Genomic DNA, 25,107 nt, shown 5'->3' with positions numbered 1-25,107 from the left:
AACTCCTGTGCGAAACCCTTGGTACAGATGCATTTCCTCCTCTCAAGGAGCAGACAGTCATATGTAGGGAGAAAACGAAGTGTTTACTTCGTTTGCAAACTTTTCCTCTCCTCCAGTCTATCAAGGAGGACCAACTGCAGGATTCTCCTTTGTGAAACAGGCTCCAAGCGTAATGCAACATCAGGAGAGCCATGGTGGAAGATATCTCTGCTAGCGAAGGCAGGGAGAAGTCAGTCCAGGAAGGGAGGTGCAGAAAAGGCTTCATAAGAAGGAGGGATGCCTGGGTGGCTTAGTCAACTAAGCATCTGCGTTCACCTCAGGTCATGATCCCAGGGTCCTGGGATAACTCCTGCATCAGGCTCTTTGCTCAGCAGGCAGCCTGCTTCTTCCTTGCCCTCTGCCTGTGGGCTCCCCCTGCTTGCGCTCTCTCTTTCTCTGTCAAATCTATCTATCTTTCTATCTATCTATCTTATTTATTTATTTATTTATTTTTTTAGGACTTCATGGGAAGGAAAACTGTTACAAAGGTTTGGAGACATGTCATACTTATATTTGTATTTTTATTCCAAATTCTCTGCTCCCTGTTCTGACATCTGTCATAGTGTCGTCGATGTGCTGTCCACTGGACCTCATCAAGTTCTTCCAGTTCCACAGAGGACAGAGTCTGTTCTCCCAATGGGTGCTGACTTCTCTCTGGAAGGTCCCATGAGATGAGACCCAGGGCTAGGGTCCAAGGAAGAAAAAAAAAATCCATTAGGACAACTCCATAATAACCAAAGAATGGGAGTTAATAGAGTTAGAGAGCTGGGAGCATGAAGTCTGGGTTTGCCACATCACAGTGGTATGAACCTGAATGAATGACATCATCCCTTTAATTTTAAGTTTATGCAGCTATAAAATGAAAGTAGTGATGCCAATGCCACCACGAGATAAAGTTTATAAAATCAGTTAGCGAACTTTATGGAATTCAGAAGAGTCTCTTTTACATTTTAGTTTCTTTCCATTGATTAGAAGCCAGTCCGCAATAGTTTGATGAACCTTTTCTACACCCTCCGCCTGGCTCATGTGTGGGGGCAGATCTGTTTCAGATGGTATCATTTAGAAAATCAGATATTTAAGCCTTGATTAAATGACCCCTTGCTCAGTCAGAGTTCAATATCAATACCCCTTAATGATTGTTGCTTTTATCAGCTGGGATTTTATTTGATCTAAATGTGAAATCCCTAGGACAGCTTTTAGGGTCGCTTTCAGCAAAATACGCCACTTGATTACCTAAGAATGGCACACCTTGTATCCAAGTGTGATAAGAAGTCAGCTTAAGTGTAGAACAGGGAGTAATCTAAAATCTCAGAAATTCTGAATTTCTATCAACGATGAATTCTCCGTAGGCCTGTCTGGTCCATCAGCAGAGAACCCGATAAGGGAGAGGAGGAGTAGAGTGGTGACACAGCATTGTCCAGGAATGAGTTAGCATCAGATGCAAAGTGCACTTTGAAGGTGAGAAGGGCAGGGCGGGAAAGGTGTGTTACAGAAGCGGCTCACCCAGCCTTTCTCAGGCTCACGTGAGGAAACTCCGGAGTGTATTAACTTACCGGGCTTCTTTGCAAGGAGGTAATTTAATAGTTCTAATGCTATATGCATCTCGAAATCACTATTTGTTCTGTGTTTAAAACGGGAAATTGAAGTTTGACAAAGTCATTTAGACCAGCCTGGATCTCATGCAAAGCAATTGGTTCAGAGCTATTAGCACAGCAGATTTCCCGGTCCAGTGCGAGTTTGACATAGTAGGGAATCTCTTCGTGATTCTTTCCATATCAAGCTCTGGGAAAACTGCCCTTCCTGCGTCTTTAACTTGTTTCTTTGATTACTTTTTCAGTGTCTCTCAGGAAAGTTCTTCCTCAATTTGGTACTCACTGGTCCAAGCCTGTTGCGCTCTCCCTGCCTGCAGAGATGACGCAACACCAACACGCAACACCCACACACACACAGGTCGATGCACAAGCTCTTGTTTATTCCCTGGTCAGTCTTTCTCCTCCCTTTCTTTCTCCTCCCTTGCCTTATATAGGGCATAACAGCCAATCACAGAGGTGTTCACGTGAACAGGAGGGACCTGGGGCTCGTAGGCAGTGGTGGCATGCGGTGTTCATGTGACAGCACGAGGTCACGTGTGGCCAGGGCGGGTGTCTTTCAGGCTGTCCGTGCTGCTTGGGCTATGTAGCCGGCGCCATCTTAGGGGCGCGACCCCGACACAAGCCCTTGCTTCCATCCCTTTCTCTTTTGCTCTTTTTCTTTTTCTTCCTTCCTTCCTTCCCTTCTTTCTTTCTTTCTTTTTTTCTTTCTTTCTCTCCCTTTCTTCCCTTCTTCCTTCCTTTTTTTCTCTCTTTCTCTTTCTTTCTTTTCAAATACACAATCTTCGAGAAACTGTATCAGATGGAGGTCTCCTAAATTTACTGTTCTCCACTCCTCACTTTTTTCTTGGCTGTCTACTCCAATTTCTCCCTTATACTTTTGCTGTAATATTTCATATAGTCACTCTTTTCCTCTAAATGGTTGCCAAAATATGCAGCTGCTTCCTCCTGAATATTGTGAAGATCCACCCTCTTATCTATCAAAAGGGGAAAAAAGACTTAAAGTTCCAAACCCCAAATTCCAGTTAAACATATAAGAAATGAAGAGTCTCTAGACAACTACTATCTGGTCGACTGTTATTTATTTATTTATTTATTTATTTATTTATTTTCTGCTTCATTTTACAGTCCCGACTTCACTTGCTTGGGTCAGCCTAGGCCAAGGCAGCCACAAACATCACTTCCCTTGCTTCCATTCCACTATTCACTTGGGTGCCCTGTCCAGGCAGGAGTGCAGCTAAAAGTTGTACACTGCACACAGTAGCCTTTTCCCTCTTGACCAGGGTAACCAGGACCGGGAGGACCTATAGAAAAAACATCCTCTCCATCGATTCTTTTTTTTTTTTTTTTTTTTTTTAAGATTTTATTTCTTTGATAGACAGAGAGAGATCACAAGTAGGCAGAGAAGGGTGGGGCGCAGGGGAGGCGGGCAGGCTCCCTGCTGAGCAGAGAGCTTGATGTGGGGCTTGATCCCAGGACCCCGAGATCATTACCTGAGCCTAAGGCAAAGGCTTAACCCACTGAGCCACCCAGATGCCCCCTCTCCCTCTATTCTTATTCTTCCTGGTCAATAAAATAGACATCTCGGGGCGCCTGGGTGGCTCAGTGGGTTAAAGCCTCTGCCTTCAGCTCAGGTCATGATCTCAGGGTCCTGGGATCGAGCCCTACATCGGGCTCTCTGCTCAGCGGGGAGCCTGATTCCATCTCTCTCTCTCTACCTACTTCTCTGCCTGCTTGTGATCTTTGTCAAATAAATAACTCTTTAAAAAATAAATAAAATAGACATCTGCAGCCTGTTTGTGGTAAGAGGAAGAAGTGCTTTTTTTTTTTCTTTTTCTGGCCCACTCCCATAAAAGGAGGGGTGACACCTGTTTGGTGTGATGGTGAGGGTGGGGCATCTAGCTGTCTGCTGTTGGGTGAAGACCTGGAAGGTTGCAGGCTTTGTGGCCTCCTTCCTTTGTCTCTGTTAGTAGGACCCTCATTCAAAAAGGATGAGGCAAGCCAGGATCTTCCAGTACCTCGTGGGGGCAAATGTCTGTTTTGCAGGTCTGAAGTCTCTGAGTGTGCAAAGGGTGAGTGAGGAGTATCCCGAAGCCTACACTGGCCTCAAGTCCAAGCTTTACGCTTCAATATAGTTTTACTAGTACAAATCATATTTTAAAAGCCCCTTTATCTATAATTGGATTTGGGCTCAAAGAAGACAGGAGGAATGATTATTATCTTAACCTCCAATAAGACCAGGTTTTCTATTTCCTTTTATTTCCTGATTATTAAAGTTATAGGTATCTAAAACAATAATCATCTTTAGTTCCACAACTCATTGCTTTTTCCTTAGGTATGTTCATGTCATTCCTAAGAATTAAAAGGCATCTTATGCCCAACATGATTCTAGCAGCAGTTCCATGAGAAGGATGGGGTTGCATGGAGCTAATCACATTCTATAGATGGGGAAACAGACACAGGGAGGCAAGATGAAATGTTGGGGGTGAGACCACTTCTGCAGATAGTAGAGGAGCAACTGATAACATTATCTCATTCCTAATGTAGGAGGTCGGCCCGTCTCTCTTGCTTTGTTCTGCTCTACTATGCACAGTGGACTCTCAGTTCATATTATCTCAAGATATATTGAGAGTTGTTTGTTTGTTTAGTTTGGGAAAATGTGAGTTGAGTAATTCTACAACTCAAGAAAAGAGGAATTAAGAAAAGACATGGTAGGGCTCTTGAAGAGACTAGAGCTCCTTTATCAAAGCCTAAATGTAAGTAGATAGGTAGGTAGGTAGGTAGCTACATACAAATATACATATGTAATATTCTAACTTTTCTGACTTTATTTCTTTAAATTAAGCTTCCTTGGTCTTATTTTCTTCTCCAGCATTCTATTCATGTGCTTTTGCCTGCCACCGAGTCTCCCTTAGTTTGTGTCTTACCTGGCTTATTCGGAAACTTATTCACAACTCATTAGCCAACCTTGTGCCTCAGGCAAATAATTTCATGTTTCTGGACCTCAGTTTTCTCAAATCTAAATTGACACCATTAAATGAAACCTCTAGAATCCCTCTAGCTTGACCCATGAGCAGAGTCAGGTAACTCATTTGAGAAGGAGCTGAGACCCAGATGCTCTGGCTAGTGAATGTGGTCATACCCATTCCATTAAGTATTCCTTCTACCAATTTAAAATGGGGTTATGCAGTCTCCTGGAAAAATATTTAAACAGTACCCAAGGTTTTAATTTTGGAGGTTCACTATTGTAAAGCATGTCTAATAAGCTGGGGAGCTCTGACTAAGGCCATATCATAGAAAAGGTCATTAAGGACCTCCAAAGGAATTCACCATAAATGATAAAAACGTGAAGCACATACAAACTCTAAATATTAAAGGAGGGTCATATTTCTGTCAATGGTTTGGTGAATGGTAGGAAAGTTCATTTGACACTAGTCATCCTTGGCATAAGCTGTATGTTCTGGGAGAAAACAACATATGGGAATGGATAAAGATTTTTCACTATGCTATAATGCTTTAGGATTCACAAAGTCTAACTCTGGGAACTTCTTCCAGTTAAAAACATAAACCTTGCATACTTTTCCATTTCTTAAAATCAGTATGTGAATCTCTGATCTTAAAGAATGGTGGGATTGGGAGGGAGACAAACCATAAGTGACTCTTAATCTCACGAAACAAACTGAGGGTTGCCGGGGGGAGGGGGTTTGGGAGAAGGGGGTGGGATTATGGACATTGGGGAGGGTATGTGATTTGGTGAGTGCTGTGAAGTGTGTAAACCTGGTGATTCACAGACCTGTACCCCTGGGGATAAAAATATATGTTTATAAAAAATAAAAAATTAAAAAAAAAAAAAAAAAAAGAATGGTGGTATTGGGGCGCCTGGGTGGCTCAGTGGGTTAAGCCGCTGCCTTCGGCTCAGGTCATGATCTCAGGGTCCTGGGATCGAGTCCTGCATCGGGCTCTCTGCTCAGCAGGGAGCCTGCTTCCTCCTCTCTCTCTTTCTGCCTGCCTCTCTGCCTACTTGTGATCTCTCTCTGTCAAATAAATAAATAAAATCTTCTTTAAAAAAAAAAAAGAGTGGTGGTATTATATCAGCTCTGCTGCATTCTTATCCTATCAGCACCAGGGCATTGCAAAGTTCCAGCTCCAGGGACCTCATGGCACAGCAGGTATGGCCTCTAGAGCAGAGCTGTAGCTTGACCTGAAACCACTGTGAAACAGCTTGGACTGGAGTCCTCGAACTTGTCACCACAGTGACAATGATCCAGATGACTAATTAGTGCATGTAAGCATTCTAGTGGGCATTCTAGAAATTTCTTGAAGAAAGGAACTCTCCAAGACTGGCTTTCCTGTGGTCAAAAATAAGGTAAGCATTAATGTTGATTAGAGAATCTCCAACAGATCCATTCATTCCCCATCCCTTGCTCAGCTCTGTACGACATGCAGTCTCCTGCAAGCTATACTTCTCAGACATCATCCTCTGGCTTCTGGGGACTTTGGCCAACGAGAGACACTAGAAGGAGATTAGAGGGTGGAAATCGGGAGAAACCAGGGTATTTCTCCCTCCCTCTGTGTTCTTAGGTGGCATCTCTGGCAGTGATTATGTATCTTTGATGGCTTCAGTTGCCATCCAAAAGGCCTATCAAGGTTTCAAAATCCACAGGATGATCCTCAGTCTTCTCTTTTTCCCTCCACTCTAGGGGTAGAAGCAGTTTCTTATTACCAATCTCTGGCTTGCCTCAATGTCCTCTGGTTGACCTCTTAGCCTTTTTGATTGAGTGATAAAACATAATCAATTCTCTGCATTAAATTTCTCTTTATTGAATAATCAAAGTGTTTTCCGTTTCCTGATTAAACCTACTGATACATTGATGAGGCCGAGAAATCTAATGTTTTAGTCAGCTATTGCCACAGTAGTGCTGCATAACAAACTCCAGAGATTGTTATGGTCTTAACATAACAGATTTTCTTCCTATATTGATGGATCTATTGGGCTCCAGCTTCCAGATGAGTTCAAGTTTGTGCCATATGTCTCTCCTCTTTTTTGGACCAGTGGTTATCCAGAACATATGGTTTGATTCATGTATCTTCTTCTAGAACTGAGGTTGAAAGGGCAGCAGCTGCACTGGGAACATGTTAATCTCACCATAGATCATAGAAGGACAGAAGCTCAGTTGGGCAAGCTCATTTCTGCCCTGGTCACATTACTTAATGTCTCATCGATTAAAGCAAGTCACATGTCAGGGCACAAAATCAAGAGCCAGAAGAGTCCATTCTTCCCACCATAAAGCCAGGCAAGGGGGTGACTATATGATTTTATTATGGGGTGTGGCTATATGATTTTATTATGTAGGAAGAAGCAATTGGAACCAGTAATCAAATCTACCACATTTGGCTGAAAGTAAGATTCATCATCTCTAAGAAAATTGAACAGTATCATCATTTATTGTAGCTTGTACAAGTGGTGGCTAACTCATAAAAATCTGTTGTACTTATAATCAAGGTTTTATTTTTTCTGTTTCTGGACACTGGTGTTGATGTTCAGAAGTTAGAGTCCATTTTTTTTTTTTTTACCAAGGGCCTTTTTACAAAAAAAAAAAAAATAGAAGAATGTCATTTATTATCTCTCAAATTAAACTCACCATTCTATCTGCTTCTTTCTGCAGCTGAGGCTGAGGCTGAGCCTGGGTCTCACTGGACCACGTCTCTGCTTTGCCTGCTGAGTCTGTGCTTGGCTTTGCCAGCAGGGGGTGCTACAATGGACAGCCAGACTAGGGCAGGAAGTGGGTACTTTCTCTTTTTTATTTGCTTCCTGTGGGCTTCCTTTCAGCACTCTCTTCAGGGAATATAACCCAGAAAAACTCTTTATCTCAGCAACAGCAGTTCATTCCAGTGGCTGCTGGAATGATCCAGCTTCCAGTGTTCCCAACACTCCTAGCACTAGCAGAATGGCACCCCGCTCTGGGAAGATTTCCTCCTCCAAGTGTCTACATTTTAATAATTCCAACTTCTTCCCTCTGCTCTTTCTCTCTAAGGAGTGACAGCTGCTTCCAGCAGTTGTTACTTCATCTTATCTTTTGCAGTTAGCAATTCTTTTTATCTAATTAATTATTGTTAATATCAAATGCCTTCTTTTAAAATAACAGGTGAAACCACTGTCTCCTACCAGGAGATACTTTTTCATAGAATCTGTACTTTTACCTGATAAGATTCTGCTTCATCTTTAGGGAAGACACACATTGCCCCTCCACCCCCACCCCCCCAAAATAAAGAGAAGATAGAAATAGTGTAGGAGGGAGAAACAGTCCATGGCTGGGGCCAGACTGGCAGGACTCAGCTGGCTTTTACAGAAGTTCTCCAGGGATACAGATTGCTTTGCACTAGAAAAGTTGAAGACCTTTTAGATGACCCAGGAGACTGGAAATTAGTGTGGGCAAGAGAGCAAAGGGGTAACAGCCTTCTCTTTAACATAATAGAATAACTTTTAATTTCTCCTTTGGGACCTCAAAATTATAAAGTAAATGGATTTTCTGCAAAGTGGGTTTATTGTGACTATCAAGTTCCAATCATCTGTGTATCCAGTGGTTGTATTCTAAATAAGTTGAGGCATGGCCCATCCTGAACTTTAGAGTTTTCCTGGAGGCTTCCTCTTGTAGGCATGATCCACTATTAACTCAATCTCTAGCGCCCTTTTCCTCCCTTGAGGATGGCAAGTGGGGCTGAAAGTTCTAAGCTTCTTGACTAGTCCTTTGGGTGACCAACAACCATCCAGGAGCCTGCTAAGAGTTGCTTTATTAGAAATAAAGATGCTCCTATCACTCAGAAAATTCTAAGGGATTTTGGAGCCCTGTATAAGATGCTCTTATCATTCACATTACTCAGGAAATTCCTGGGGTTTTAAAATCTTTCTGCTATATTGGCATCAAAGACCAAATATTAGCAGGAACTGGGGGCAGAAACTAATATATTCTTATTATTTCACACCCATTCTCACTGTAGTCCTTTATATATGTTATGCCTACTGCCTCAAATGATGTCCCCACTCTTTTTAATTTTGACAGTGCTTTATTTTTTGAATTTTATATTATTTTATTTTATTTTCAGTGTTCAAAAATTCATTGTTTATGCACCACACCTAGTGTTCCATGCAGTACGTGCCCTCCTTAATACCCACCACCAGGCTCACCCATCTCTCTCCCCCATCCCCTCCAAAACCTTCAGTTTGTTTCAGTCCACGGTCTCTCATGGTTTGTCTCCCCCTCCAATTTTCCCCAATTCCCTTCTCCTCTCCATTTCTCAACGTCCTCCATGTTATTCCTTATGCTCCACAAATAAGTGAAACCATATGATAATTGACTCTTTCTGTTTGACTTATTTTACTCAGCATAATCTCCTCCAGTCCTGTCCATGTTGATACAAAAGATGGTTATTCATCCTTTCTGATGGAGGCAAAATACCCCATTGTATATATGGACCATATCTTTTTTATTCCCACTCTTAACTTTAAATCCTTTTCCCCTGGCTAATTCTTCCTTGTCTTTTTTCACAGTCCTCCCTAGACTAGGTTAGATGCCCTAATTATGTCCTGCTATATTGGCATATTCTTATTTTTTTATATCACTCATCACAAAATACCAAAATGACTACTTTTCACATCTATATTCACCATTAAAATGTAGACTTGGGAAGAGAAATGGTTGTGTTTTCTTCTATTGTGCTTCTAGTTTATGGGGGGTGGTAGTGGCAATCAAACACACATAGATTTGTAACTTGTCTATCATACTTTGCAGTCCGTGTATCTAGATCAGTGCTCCCCAGTGAATTTGATAACATTTGGTAAAGGACTATACTTTGAGAAGCAAAACTATGGCAAATGTATCCAAAATGGAGCCCTGTGGCTAAGGTCCTGAGTAGGAAAGAAGTAAATGAGGCTTACATGACTCCATTCTACTAGACCAAACTGTTTTTCTCCTCATCCTTTATATCCTGGGCTTTTCAACTTTCCTTAACCAAAATCTATTTCTTGGAAAGCATACATATTCCTAAGCTAAGGAGCAGAAAAGTGTAAACAACCACGAGGCTTGTTTAATATTATTTACACATTTGAATAAGGAACAAAGCCGCTTATTTTTTTTTTTTTAAATGAGAGAATAGAACTCTTATTCTGTAATGTCAGGTTTAAGAAGCTAGTGAGGAAACAGGAGACCACACTCACAGGCAACCACAACCTTGACTCACTTAGGAAGTACAACCCCAAGATTTGGCACCTGGGACAGGTGGGAGCACAGACATGTTTGTTGAATCAATAAAGTCAGACCAGTCTAGCATATCTTTCAGTGAGAAGAAAAAATACATATGAATTGTGTGTGCATAGACTATCTGTGTCATTGTGGGCCTTCGGGATTTGTCCATGAGACCCACTGAAAACAAAACAAAACAAAAAGACCTCCAACACATTTCCTACTTACAAAGCACTTGCTCACTCTCTATAAGAAAAACTGAAAATAAAATATTGTTAAAATAGATGTTGTTCTGGCTGAAAATTTGCACATTTGGTAAATGATTCACTCTATTAGGTGGGCAGAAACAGGCACAGAAAACTCACTTGGGAAGAACCATCAGCTATGGGATGCTTGGAGTTAAAATAGGGAGAAGCATGAATTTCTGTGCCCAATTCTTGGCACTCCCTCACCATTAAGAAAGATTTTATCATTTCAAAGTGAAGAGATTGACAGTCTCTGATTTTTGGGAACTTTTCTTGAAGCTCTGGGTACTTCCAAAAATGGGCGGTCAGTAACACTCTGTAGAGAAGACCTCCATTGTGGAGGGTAAGAGTTGTCATAGGCATTAGAGAGAACTGTGCTCCTAAGCATTCATTATTTTGGTGAGGACGCTGTCATTCCTTATGGTTACCCTGATGAGCACCAAGCAATGCTGATGGATTGGTAAGTCTCGGACCCTGACTCTAGTATTCCATCAAGGTTAGATATGCTCTACTCTGCTGCCTTTTCGTGGTTTTGTATTTGCTTCGCTCTTTTCCTGTCTTTTATACATGCCTCCATGTGACACTTATTGATATCACTGTGGCTGAGTTTGGGCATGCTTCCAAAGAAGCTTGGATTTGCTCTTACTTTTCCATCCAATAAATTCATCTGTTAAGTATTGGGAGAAGAATTCTGGAAACTCCATCACTAGTTGGCAACTATCACATTTCTTAGGAGAAGAAAAATCTTCAATCTAGTTGGAATCATATTTCTTGTGCTGGAATGGATTTAAGACAAAAAATATATTGCACTTTTGGGCATGGACCTTGATTTTTCAACATATATCTTCCATGTGTTAGGAACTGATGATGCACATTTTTCTCCCCCTTGGGGATCTTCTTTTCCTTAAGGCATTAAATTGCCTGCTCAGATGTATGAAGTATCCACTACCTTGAATGAATGTGCTAATTAACAAAGCCAAAATTTATGAACATACACTGAGAAGAAAGAGGAGATTAAAATCCTGTTTTATTTAGGTATTTTATGTTTACAAAAAGGAAAACAAATTAAGGTAATGTAATTCTTCGTCTAGCTGACAATTTAGAATCAAAAGACAGTCATGAATTGTGTGGAAGGAGGAGACCAGAACCTGTCTTTTTTTTTTTTTTTTTTAATGCCTCTCTGGCAGATACTTCATACCAATAATTCTTAAGACTCTGGCATCCAGGGGCCCCTGAGAGAACCCCTATGTTTAGTCTTGCCCAACCCTCTGTCCATTGCCTAAACTCCTCTGTCCAACTGCAATTCAGTTGATCTTGTGCCACCAACAAACAGTTCTTAAACCTAGCCAACTCTAATTACTAATTACTTTTGTGACATTTTGTTCTCTAACTCAATGGTTCTCAAAGTGTGGTCTCTGCCCCAACAGCAGTATCACCTAGTAGCTTGTTAGAAACGCACACTCTAAGGTACAATTCCAGCCTATTACATAATACATTTTGGGTGGTACCCAGCAAGCTGTGTTTTACAGGCACTCCAGGTGATTCTGATGCCTGCCCTAACTGGAAAGATCTTGCTTCCTAATTTGAAAATGAAGATTTAAAAGACTGTTCTTTGGCCTGACTCCAAGGTAGTAAACAAGTAACCACAGAACAAGTATTAAACCCATACTAATCAATTAGTGGCAGCCCCATGCTTCTGAAGGTCAGCCAATCAGCAGCGGCATCACTCCAGGAACTGCTTCTGAAAGTCAGCTAATCCCTGAACTTCACAGCTGAAAGTCAGCCAATCTCTAAAAACCACCACTTTATAACGTCTGCCAATCCTTGAACACCATGGTTCTTAAAACCTTTATGATATCAAGTTTTGCTTTGTACAGACAGATTACGATTTGTAAGAAATAGCTCTTGATTGCTTAGTAAGCAAGAGATTCATCTTCTTTGATTCACCTATATGTGATTGGAAATTTCACCCATCAACAAAGGCATTATTGGTGATTTTGAGAGTCAAGATTTATATAGTCCCTCTTATCCGTGGGTGATACCTTCCAAGACTCACAGAGGATGCCTGAAACTGTGGATACTACAAACCCTGTATATACAATGATTTTTTTTTATACATACATACATACATACCTCTGATGAAATTTAATTTATAAATTAGGTACAGTAAGAGATAATAATAATAATAACTGATAATGAAATAGAACAATTATACCAGCACACTGTAATAAAAGTTATGTAAATGTGGTTTTTCTCTCTCAAAATATCTTACTGTACTGCACTTACCCTTCTTATGATGCTGTGAGTTGATAAAATACCTATGTGAGGAGATGAAGTAAAGTGAATGACAAAGGCATTGTGACATAGTGTTAGACTACTATTGACCTTCTGATGATGTGTCAGAAGGAGAATCATCTGCTTCCAGAATGCAGTTGCCTCTGGGTAACTAAAATGGTAGAAAGTGAACCTGCAGATAAGGGGACACTACTGTATTGAGAGAAGATTTGCCAGCAATATTGAAATTTTGGTAGTGAGGACAATACATGATGTATCTTGTCCAAGACAAGGAGCAAGTATGAATCAGATAGTAGATTTATTTGATAATCAGAATATGTAAGAAAAAAATAAGAAATGAGATATAATAATTATTCATTACTATACAGGCATTGTTATTATAAATAAGGACTATTCACTTTATAAAAAGTTGTGATATAATAATCAGGAGAATGGAGGGGAGAATAAAGGAAGTCATTAGGGTGGTTTTCGTGCTAAATCATAATTTTCAGTAATAAGAAGTCAAGGGGGGAAAAAAAGAAATAAATGGCAAAGTTGAAAGTAGATAAAAATAAATGATGTCACAATGAACATCAAGTAAATTTTAAGGCAACCTGGGAACTTTTGGGTGAACACATGCCTGTCCTCTAAGATGCTGGAGATACAAAGGTCAAACTGTCAAAAGAGACAAGCTATAATTAATTTCAGTACAATCCAAAGAAGAAATTAATTAATTCTGACAGTAGTGATGTAGTAAGAAAAAGATACAAGTTGGTGCAGCCACTTTGGAGAACAGTGTGGAGATTCCTCAAGAAATTAAAAATAGAGTTTCCCTACGACCCTGCAATTGCACTAGTGGGTATTTACCCCAAAGATACAGATGTCGTGAAAAGAAGGGCCATCTGTACCCCAATGTTTATAGCAGCGATGGCCACGGTCATCAAACTGTGGAAAAAACCAAGATGCCCTTCAACGGACGAATGGATAAGGAAGATGTGGTCCATATACACTATGGAGTATTATGCCTCCATCAGAAAGGACGAATACCCAACTTTTGTAGCAACATGGACGGGACTGGAAGAGATTATGCTGAGTGAAATAAGTCAAGCAGAGAGAGTCAATTATCATATGGTTTCACTTATTTTGGAATATAACAAATAGCATGGAGGACAAGGGGAGTTAGAGAGGAGAAGGGAGTTGGGGGAAATTGGAAGCGGAGGTGAACCATGAGAGATTATGGACTCTGAAAAACAATCTGAGGGTTTTGAAGTGGGCGGGGGGAGGTTGGGGGAACCAGGTGGTGGGTATTGGAGAGGGCACGGATTGCATGGAGCACTGGGTGTGGTGCAAAAACAATGAATACTGTTATGCTGAAAAGAAATTTAAAAAATTAAAAAAAAAAAAGTCACAAGGAGGAAGTCATGTGAGTTAGGCCTTTCAAAGATGAGTAGGCACTTCCTAGGCAGCCTGAAAGGAGAAGAACATTCTAGGGTGAGAGAATAATGGGACAAGGGCAGGAGTGTGGAAATAAGAAGGGGATTTGGGAAACAGTGAGTAATTGAGGGAAATGGATGGAAGTAAGTCTTTGGAAAGATGGTTTAAGGCCAGGATATGAAGACCCTATACACCATGACTGGGAGTTTAAATTTATCCTGAAGGTACAATTTTCATTTTAACCTGAAGCAATAATGTTAATTTTCATGTTTTGGTATATAAGCTTAAGCTGGAACAGACTCATATTTACTGTTCTCAGTAGGGGTGTGGTATACACTGTACTGTGTCCCTCGAAAGGCATATGTTGAAACCCTAACTACCAATGTCATTGTGTCTGTAGTAAGGAAGTAATTTAAGGTTAAATGACATCATAGGGTAGACCCTAATCTGATAGAATTGATGTCCTTATAAGAAGAGACAGCAGAGAGCTTTTCTCTCTCTGTCTTTCCTCCACCCACTCCCTTTATCTCTCTCTCTCTTTCCCACCTGCCCCTCCCCTGACCCCTCTACACCTCTTTATCTCTCTCTTTACTGCAAGAAGGCAGCCATCTGCAAGCCAGGAAGAGAACTCTCACCAGAACCAAACCACACGGATTTCAGACATGCAACTTCTAGAACTATAAAAAAATAAATCCCTGTTGTTTAAGCCACTTACTCTTTGGTATTTTGTTATGACAGCCCAAGCAGACTAAGAGAGGTACTACTGACATTGGTTGGAGCAATACTTTACTGTATAGGACTCTCCTGTATGTTGTACATTATAGAATATTTAGTCTGGTCCCTAGCTATGAAATTCTGGTAGTGCTACACTGTCACCATGACAACCAAAATGTGCTCCTACAGAACTCCAAATACCCCTTAGTGGGGGATTGTAATGTTTCTGGTAGAAAACCACAAAAGGAAGCTATAAATAAGAGTACTGTATTCAAATATTAACCATTGACACTTCATGATCTCTTAGCAATTGTAAGGGAGGGCTTTTACTTACAGGAGTAAGACAATGTGATATAACAAAGAACAACCTTGATCATTCTTCCCAAAAATCTGTGGGGTTGGGATGAGGTCTTTAATTTTGAGAAAGCAAAAGTGATCCCTTGTCTTGTTGCCAAATAACTAATATATCATATACTAGTGAAAAACAAACAAACAAACAACAAGCCCTTTGCCTCTTGAGATAAATAAAACCAAAACAAAACAGTAAGGGAATATACTGATTAGCACTAATCTCCACAATAAATAAAGTCTTGAGTCTTTTGTATTAAGTTGCTTACCCTTTAGGAAAAAGTTATCCCTAATTTTTGCAATCCTGAATTTGGCAGATACGTGATACTTTGAAGATAGAATAATTGTATGAAGAAATTACTGTTTATCCCACCCCAAAAAAGACTGAATTTAATCTTGGTAAACTTGTGAAGTTTTTCTTTTTTTTTTTCCAAAACTGCAGTGTCTTTTATTTGGAGAACCCAAATTTCCTGGACTCCTTTTAAAGCTCTTCAAGTAAAAATACTTTAGAATATTTTAACCACAGCTGAAATTTCATCATGCTCCTTTACAATTAGAGGCAATTATTTTCTGTTTTCTATCACCATAGATTTATTTTTCTCTTCTTGGACTCCATATAAATGGAATCAATCACTATGATTATTTTGTGTCTGGAGTTTCTCATTCAACATGTTTTTGAAACTTGTCCATATTGATGTGTGTATTGGTAGTTTTTGTTGTTTTTCGACAAGTGGTATTTCAGTGAATGAACATAACAGAGGTTGTTTACCTGTTCTTCCATTGATGGACATGTGGCTGTTTCCAGGTTTGGCAATCATGAGTAAGTCTGTTAGGAACACTACTGTACAAGTCTTTTTGTGGATATAAACTTTCATTTCTTATCTAGTAGAAATGTTGAGTCATGGAGTAGATGTATATTTAACTTTATAAGAAACTAAAAAAGTTTTTTGGAGTTTCTGTATAATTTTACACTCCACCAACAATGTATGAGAGTTGCAGGTGGTCCCCATCCTTGCCTTATGTGGTCAGTCTTTTAAAATTTTATCCATTTGAAGGTTGTAAACAATATCGCACTGTGGCTTTAATTTGCATTTCCATGATGGCAATGATGCAAAACATCTTTACATGTGCCTTTCATAAATTTCTTTTTAAGTCTTTTGTCCATTTTTATCAGGTCATTTGTCTTTATATTGTTGATTTATAAAGACTTTTTTTATATTTCTGGATACAAACTATTATTTAGATATTGTATTTTTTTCCCCAATGTGTTACTTCCTTTTCATTTTCTTGATGGTATTTTTGATTAGCAAGCATTTCTAAACATACAGTTTATTGATGTTTCCCTTTTCTGTATAGTGCATTTTGTGTCCTAAGAAATCTTTGATTACCCCCAAGTCATGAGGATATTCTCTCAGGATTTCTTCTAGAAGTTCTATAAGCTAAGTTTGAGCTTTTACACTTAGCTCTATAATCCAACTCAGATTATTCCTTTTGATGGTGCTTGGGTGGCTCAGTGGGTTAAAGCCTCTGCCTTTGGCTCAGGTCATGATCCCAGGGTACTGGGATCGAGCCCTGCATCGGGCTCTCTGCTTGGTGGGGAGCCTGCTTCCCTTCCTCTCTCTCTCCCTGCCTGCCTCTCTGCCTACTCCTGATCTCTCTCTCTGTCAAATAAATTTAAAAAATCTTTAAAAAAATTATTTCTTTTGGTATAGAGTTAGTAAGGTCAAGTTTGCCAGACATGTATTGAGTTTTCCATGAAACACATTTACATCCCGGAGCTTTATTGGGGAGCACTCACAGGAAAAATACTTCTGACGGGTGAAGGAAACATGATTGGGCAGAGAGAGAAATTAAGCAGTTATGCAAAAGAGGCTCTCGGGATTTAGGATGGCTCTTCAACATTATTACAAATGATGCAAGAGGGCTGGGCCTTTGCATCTCTCTCTACATTAGCCAGTTATTGGATTCCAGCTCTCACCAAAGAGAGGTTGCAACATTGGTTGACAGAACAATTTCTGGAGAGAAAGGGACTCAGCTGTGAGCCATCAGCAGCCAACACTTCAGTGGCAGAGAAACAAGTCTGAAGAGGGAATCTGGAGAGTGCACCATAGCAACTAGCACCATTATAGCACCATTGCATGGGTATTTTTGTTTTATTTTCCATATGGATATTCAATTTTTTTCCCACTATTTGTTAGAAAGACATTTCTTTCTCCCATTAAATTGACTTGGTGCCTTAGTCAAAAGTCAATTGTATGGGTAAATGTCTCTATGCTATATTCTCTTTCATTGACCTATTTGTCTCTCTTTATGGTAACATCAAACTGTCTTAGTGACTATGTCTTTATAGTAACTTCTGATATTGGGTAGTGTAAGTCTTCCATACTGTCAAATTTGTTCATTTTCAAAATTGTTTTGGCTCTTCTTGATCATTAGCATTTTCAGAAAAATTTAGGATCAGCTTGAATTTCTTCAAAACATTGCTGAATTTGTTTGAATGTCTCAAACCTATAGATAATTTTGGGGGAGAACTACATTGAATCTTCCAATAATGAGTACCATAATTAAACACCTAAATGTGAGACTGGAAACCATACAACTTGTAGAAGAGAGTACAGACAGTAATTTCTTTGACAACCACTGTAAAATATTTTTCTAGATATGTCTAGAGGCAAGGGAAATAAAAGCAAAAATAAACTATTGGGACTACAACAAAACAAAAACTTCTGCACAGCTAAGGAAACAATCAATAAAACTAAAAGGCAACTTACTGAATGGGAGAAGATATTTGCAAGTGACACATCCAATAAAGGGTTAGTATCCAAAATATATAGAGAATTGATATAGGTCAATACCTCAAAAGCAAATAACTTAATTAAAAAATGGCAGAAGACATGGACAGAAATGTCTGTCTATGTCTTCTGTCCATGACATTTCTCCAAAGAAGATATCCAGATTGCTAATAGACACATGGAAAGATGCTCAACATCACTAATCATCAGGAAAGTGCAAATCAAAACTACAATGAGATATCATCTCACACATTTCAGAATGGCTGAAATCAAAAACACAAGAAACAAGTGCTGGTGACAATGTGGAGATAAAGTAATTCTTGTGCAGTATTGGTGAGAATACAAACTGGTGCAGACACTGAAATACACTTATGGAAGTTCCTCAGTTAAAAATAAGACTACCCTATGATCCAGCTATCATATGACTGAGTATTTACCCCCAAACTACAAAAATACAAATGCTTATAGCAGCATTATTTACAATAGTCACATTATGGAAACAGCTCAAGTATCCATTGATAGCTGAATGGATAAAGAGATGGTATATATATACAAGTGAATATTATTCAGTCATAAAAAGTATAAAATATTGCCATTTGCAACAACATGGATGGAGCCAGACAGTACAATGCTAAGCCAAATAAGTCAGTCCGAGAAAGACAAATACCATGGGATTCTGATCATATATGGAATTTAAGAAACAAAACAAATGAAAAAATGAAGAAAGAGAGGGAGAGAGAGGGACACAGAGAAACCAAGAAACAGACTCTTAACTACAGAAAACAAACTGATGGTTACCAGAGGGGAGGTGGGTGAGGGATGGGTGAAATAGGTGATGGGGATTAAAGAGCACACTTACCATGATGAGCGCTGAGTAATGTGTAGAATTGCTGAATCTCTATATTGCACACCTGAAACTGATGTAACACTGTATGTTAACTATACTGGAAGTAAAATGTAAAAGTTCATAAAAAATGATGAATATCATGCTGTTTTCTTTTTTAAAAAATATTTTCTCCCATTTTATTGTTTATATTCTTAATATTTTCAGTGTTCCAAGATTCATTGTTTATGCACCACACCCAGTGCTCCATGTAGTACATGCCCTCCTTGATACCTAACGTTTGTATCATATGTTTCTCTCCCTTTGTATTTTCTTTAATTTCTCTCAGCAATCTTTTGTAGTTTACTACGTGTAGTCTTGCATATCTTTCACTAGCTTAATTTTCAGATACTTGATTTTTAAGATAATATTACAAATAACATTTTAAATTTAATGTAATTTTCCAATTGTTTATGGCTAGAATGTAGAAATATGATGGATTTGCAAATTGTGTATCATGCTAACTCTAGTTCTAGCAGTTTTTGGCAAATTTCAAAGAGTGTTGTAGCTGTAAGTCATGCTTATAAATAGTGACGATTTTATTTTTTCCTCTTCAATATTTATGCTTTTTATTTCCTTTGTTTTCTTATTGCTCTAGACTAGACTTCAATACAATGTTTAATAGAAGTGGTAACAGTATACACCCTTGCCTTGTTCTGGATCAGAGGAAAAAAAGGTGTTTGTGGTTTCATGATATATGATATTACCTATAGGTTTTCCATATATAACCTTTGTCACATTGAAAAAGTTCATTTTATTCCTTTGTTGAGAATTTCTATTTTAAATAGGCATTGGATTTTGTCAAATGCTTTTTGTATATATTAAGATAATTGTGTTTTTTATTCTTTTTTTCTGTTAGTATCAATCATTGATTTTTCAAATAATAAACTAACTTTATATTCCTGGAATAAAATCCACTTTGGCATGTTTTTATGTATTGCTAGATTGAATCTGCTAATATTTTCTTAAGTTTATCCAAATCTATATTCATGCAAGATATTGGTCTGTAACTTAAAAAAAAACATTTTTATCAAATACTGTTGGGGTTATGTTAGCATCATAAAGTGCTAACTTCTATTTTCTGAAAGAGTTTCCCTCTTAAAATCTTCAATAGAAAAACTGATAAAACTTGGAATTTCTTTGTGGAAACATTTCGATTGTAACTTCTATTTATTAGATATAGAGTTATTTAATATTGTATGTCTTTTTGTATCAGTTTTTGCAAGTTGTAATTTTCAAGGAATTTTTCCAAGTTCATCTAGTGTTGGGAGATAATTCTCCATGGATTTGTCAAATTTCTGTATGTTTTGTGAGCTGAAGCACTGACAGCATTTGTCCCAGACTGTCTTTTGAAGATATTTGTATGGCAAGTCACCTTGGAAAATAGAAATGATTTCTCTGTCTGGAATAGAGAGCGGGTTTGTTGGTTGTCTGGTATAATAAAGATAATGTCTTTCTCTGAGGCAAATGTCAGGTGGGTTTGCTTGCAGTTCCTTTTCAAAGACTGGAGTTTTTCAACGTCAGGGTTCCTCAGCCATGACACAAAACAACTATGTGTGCAGCATCCTCGAGAATTACTATGTCTCCTGATGGAACTTAGGATCGAGGGAGAATCTGCTCAAACATGAAGCTCATGAGACTTGCTGTGAGTAATAAAATCCTTTGTTTCTGATCCAGGAGTTTTGTGTCTTCTGCTGGCACACACAAAACTGGCAGGCTAGTTTAGCTTGCAAATATACTGATATCTTTACAGTTCTTGACAATTCAGTATATTTTGTATTTCTTGAAAATTGGCATAAATTACTTATAGTACCCCTTCATTATCATTTGGGTGTAGATTAGTAAAAAGAAAAACAACAACAACAACAAAAAAACCCTGCCTTTTTCACTTAATTTATTGTTCTTTCTCTCTGTTTCTCTGTGTGTGTGTGTGTTTGTGTGCGTGTGTGTGGTGTTTATTTTGCTAGGGGCTTATCAATGTTATTAATTTTTTTTTTTTTACCACTTTAGGTACAAAATCTTTTACAATGTTATTAATTTTTAATGATAACTTCTGACTTCATTTATTTGCTCAATTTTGTCTTTTTTATATCATTAATTTCTGCTTTAATATATTACCTTTATTGTACTTATTTTGGGTTTAATTTTCTCTTCTTTTGTTAGTTCCTTATGAGGAAACTTAGATAATCAATTCTTATATCATTTTTATTTTCTAATAAAGGCATTTAATGTAACAAATTGCCTTCTAAGATTGCTTTAATGTACCTCACAAATTTTAATATGTGGTATTTTCATTACCATGCATTTTCAAGTACTTTCTAATTTCTCTTGTGATTTCTTCTTTGACCCATGGGTTATTTAGATGTGTGTAGCTAACTTTCCAAATATTTGAAGATTTTCTAGATGTCTTATTATGATCAATTTCTTTTTTTTTTTTCTTTTTTTTTATTTTTTTATTTTTTATTTTTTATAAACATATAAATAAAAATATATTATGATCAATTTCTAATTTAATATTATAGTGGTCAGAGAGCATACTCTGTATGTCTACCTTGGTGAATGCTCCATGTGCATTTGAAAAGAATATTGCAACTATTGGGTATTGTTCTAAAATATCAACTAGCTTTGGGACTGATGGCAGTTTTCACACTTTCTGTATCATTACTGATTTTGTCTATTTGTTTTATCAATTGGATTTTAAAATTTCCTATTTCTACCTTTTCATTTTTTATTATGTATTTTTTAAAGATTTTTAACTTTTATTTATTTGACAGAGATCACAAGTAGGCAGAGAGGCAGCCAGGAGGTGGGGGAGGGAGCAGGTTCCCTGCTGAGTAGAAAACTCAATGCGAGGCTTGATCCCAGGACCCTGAGATCATGACCTGAGCGGAAGGCAGAGGCTTAACCCACTGAGCCACCCAGGCTCCCCTTTTCTACCTTTTTAAAAAAAAGGTAAATTCACATATTTTGCCTTTCCTTCTCTTGGATTTTTGTCCGTGCATTTTGAGATGTTTTTATTGGGAGCACAAATATTTAGATGATTACCATGTTTCCTTGATGATTCAACTTTTTAAAATTACTAAGTATTGTCTCTTTTAAACCCTGGTAATAACCTTGATTTTGACATTGACTTTGTATTATTATAGCTGCACAACCCATCTTAGAGATGGTGTTGCATATTTTGTCTTACAGCACACATTTACTTTTCACCTATCTGTGTCTTTGTACTTAAAGTAGGTTTCTTGCATGGCACCTGGCTGGCTCAGTTGGTAAAGTAGGCAACTGTTGATCTCTGGGTTGTGAGTTTGAGCCCCATGTTGGGTGTAGAGATTACTTAAGGAAATTTTTTAAAAAAAGTTATTAAAGTGGGTTTCTTGCAAACAGCATAGTTATGTCTTGTATTTTTAATCCAGTCTGACAATCTGTTTTTTAGTAGGAGTATTTAGTTAATTTAAAATTAATATAATATTTGGTATGGTTGGATCTGAGTCTATCATACTGCTATTTGTTCTGATAGTTCCATTTACTCTTTGTTTTTCTGTCATTTTTTGATGATTTCTCTTGGGTAAATTGAACAAGGTTTTTTACTTATACATACCTCCTCGACTGACTTTTTAGCTGTACTTTTTTTAGTGTTTGCTCTAGATATTAACACATGCATCTTTAACGAAACATAGTGTATCTTCAAAAAATATGTAATCATATCACACAGTGGAAAGAATCCTACGATGGTATAAAGAAGCTTATCCCCTCCCTCAAACCTTTGTGTTCTTGTGGTTATAAGATTTACTTATACAAATGCTATAAATCAAAGTATACATTGCTCTTATTTTTGTTTTAGACAATAAATAATTATCTCAACGTACCATTTCTGCTGCTCCTCATTCCTCCTTGCAGATACTCAGAGGTGAATTCTCTCAGTTCTCGTGCCATGCCTCTAGTCTTCTGAGTACTAGCCCCATGAACTTAGTGAAGGACTGTGGGAAAGAGCTGTTGAATACACACTTGCTCTGTGACTGGGGAACCGTGGGGTTCAAATCTGCTGTGCCAGTATACATGTATGAAACCTCCACAAAAACCCGAAAGGACAGTGTTCAAAGAACTTCTGGGTTGGTAAACGTGACGATGTGGAAAGGTGGCACATCTGGAGAGGGCATGTAAGCTCTGTGCCTTTTTCCCACACCTTGCCCTAGGCATTGCTTCCATCTGGTTGTTCCTGAGCTACATCCTTTTGTATCCTTGTGGTAATCTAGTAATTAAAATGTTCCCCTGAGTTCCATGAGCTGCTCTAGCAAATTAGCTGAACCCGAGGAGGGAGTTATTGAGACAGGAGCACAACATCTTGACATTGCAGCTTCCAAGACTTTGAGGATGACAGATCAAGAGCCACAAGTGCAGGTGCAGAGCATGCACTCTCCTCTTCCCTCTCTGCCCCAGGGTATGCACAGACTTATTATAATACATTTGCATTGTGCGTACAGACCCCATGGAGAAAGACTGCCAGGACTATTCAGGTACAAACCTTGTAGGGTCAAAAACTCCCCACCCAACCTGTAGGAGGAGTTCCCGAAATGATTGGAAGCAGCCTCCTTTAGAGACCACCCCACTAGGAGTCACAGCACTTCCCAGCCCAGAAAGCTGCCGCACATATCCAATCCCAAAACAATCTAGGGCTTGTTCCATCTCATGAAACCTGCTTCTCCCCACCTTGAGCCCCTCCCCCACCATGAGAGTGTACTTCTGCTATAATAAACTGCTTTGGGCTTGCTACTTTCCTTCTGGCCATCTTTAGTCTGAGAGTGGATCCTCATGTAAATCTTCTCATGGGAATCCAAGGACCAGGATCTCCCACACAGCACAAATAGTCGTACTGATAACAAGGTCTCCAATCTACAGCCTATCAGTCAGAAGCACAGGTGGTCACCTGGGCTTGCAATTGGCATCTGAAGTGGCAGAGGAGGCAGTCTTTTAGGATTAAATACTTAACCCGTAGAATCTGATTCCATCTCCAGGTAGAGAGCATGAGAATTGAGTTGAATTGTAGGACACCCAGATAGTGTGCAGAAAATTGTTAGATATAAGGGGAAGAAGACCACTCATTAGAAATTGGTCTCAGAACATCCCTTGTAGGCCAATAAAAGTACATTTCAATTTTGTCTTTTTTTTTTCCTTCACCCTATCAGATACTATACCAGATTTTCCACTCTGCCAGGGATAAAGGTGACCATGGGTCTTTTCCCCCTTAAGAACGTCTGGTCACTTTATGGAATGTAGTTCATTTAGATATCTTGGGGTTCTTATCTCTCTGACAGATGAAGACAAAAACGCCCACAGCTATGATTTAGTAACTTCTCTGGAGTGCTCTTGCTGCTAGAATAAAAGCAACAGTTTCTCGTGACTTTTTACATCCTGATAGGAAGTGGCAGTCACCCGCTGTCACTTCAGATTTATTTGTGGAACTCCCTCAGTGAAAATTGGTATAAACCTATGACTTTTGTGATCATTTTCAGTTAATAAAAATGTCTTATTTACAGTCAGCAATTCAAACATTTAGTCCAAATTAATAATAAATACTTAAAATTTCATTGAAATTTCCCCTTTCTCGGGTGCAGCTTACTGCAAGCTGGATACCAGTAGTGGAAGAGGGGACATCATTGGCTTTCTCTTACCTGCCCTGTGCTTCTGTAATCTGTAATCTGCTTTCAGACCCCTGCCAGGTGGAGTCAGTGGGAAGAGGGAAGAGGGAAGAGTGAGGAAGCAGAAATGCCTCACTTTACCAACACCAATTTCTGGCTGTAGGGGATTTTTTTTTTTTTTAAACTCAGCTCTTTCTTGAGATCTTTCATGGATTCTTGGAGACCTGTGTCTGTCTCCCTCATTATCAGGGAATCTCTCACCTGACTTATCCTCCATGAAGTTAGATCCATCTCTATTGCAATGGGTCTTTAACACTTTCCTCAGTGCTTAGCACCTTGGCTTCAGTTTGGCTGTGACTTTTGCTTCCAGGTGTTCCTGGTGAACATAACTTGAGACTTTCCATGCTGTCCTTGCCCTGAGGAAACACATTCTTTGACTAGCTTTAGGAGAGCAGCTTCCCCTGTAGCTGTCTTTGTTTCCTAAGCAGCGAATCACACAACACTTACCTTTAGGTTTTCTAGATGGACTGTATGGCCATGTATCAAACTCTCTCGGCAACCATCTTGAAACATCTTTCTTTGTCACAATGTGTAGTAAGGATCCCCAGGACTCCTCCCTTGGGGACTAGGATTCACAACCCAAGACTACAGTCTCCAAAATACTGGCTAATCTCCAAATCCTAACCTCTTTGGAACCTTTCTGTGGATGAGAAGCTTAATAGTTACAAGCCTGATTTTTCACTTCCCTTAGAAATTATATGATCTTCTACTTTACTTTGGGATTGTGAAAAACTAGATAATAAGCCAACATAGAGTTGCTTATGCTAAGCCCCTTGTTACCAAACCAAGACTTTACTTAATTACAGTCTTGGCTCTCCCACAAATGGAATCTTAAGCCAGCCAGTCAGGAATT

General features: G+C 38.8%; 1 protein-coding gene and 1 long non-coding RNA gene across 7 annotated transcripts in view; one reads left to right on the top strand and one right to left on the bottom strand.

Moving 5' to 3' along the window:
• Nucleotides 1-543: 543 nt before the first annotated feature.
• On the bottom strand, nt 544-24,929 carry LOC131827526 (uncharacterized). 2 transcript variants are annotated; one of them, XR_009352046.1, is made up of 4 exons: nt 24,702-24,929; nt 22,425-22,535; nt 18,535-18,592; nt 544-723 (listed from the first exon to the last, which is right to left on the bottom strand). It is a non-coding gene; the product is annotated as an uncharacterized LOC131827526 (long non-coding RNA). The 2 variants fall into 2 exon arrangements; XR_009352045.1 differs by lacking the exon at nt 24,702-24,929 and having other exon boundaries at nt 22,425-22,624.
• Nucleotides 13,886-25,107, top strand: part of CPO (carboxypeptidase O) — a 57,933-nt gene continuing 46,711 nt past the window's right edge. For 2 of the 5 annotated variants that reach the window (XM_059168261.1, XM_059168259.1), the window contains exon 1: nt 20,048-20,203. The gene's annotated coding sequence lies outside the window, so the exon portion shown is untranslated. Of the gene's footprint in view, nt 14,046-20,044; nt 20,204-25,107 lie in introns of those variants that run through there. The other 3 variants (XM_059168258.1, XM_059168256.1, XM_059168257.1) reach the window with 3 other exon arrangements.

The sequence above is a fragment of the Mustela lutreola genome, chromosome 3 (genome assembly GCF_030435805.1).
Source record: "Mustela lutreola isolate mMusLut2 chromosome 3, mMusLut2.pri, whole genome shotgun sequence".
In the NCBI taxonomy this organism is placed as follows: domain Eukaryota; kingdom Metazoa; phylum Chordata; class Mammalia; order Carnivora; family Mustelidae; genus Mustela; species Mustela lutreola.
This window is presented reverse-complemented; position numbering and strand designations above follow the sequence as displayed.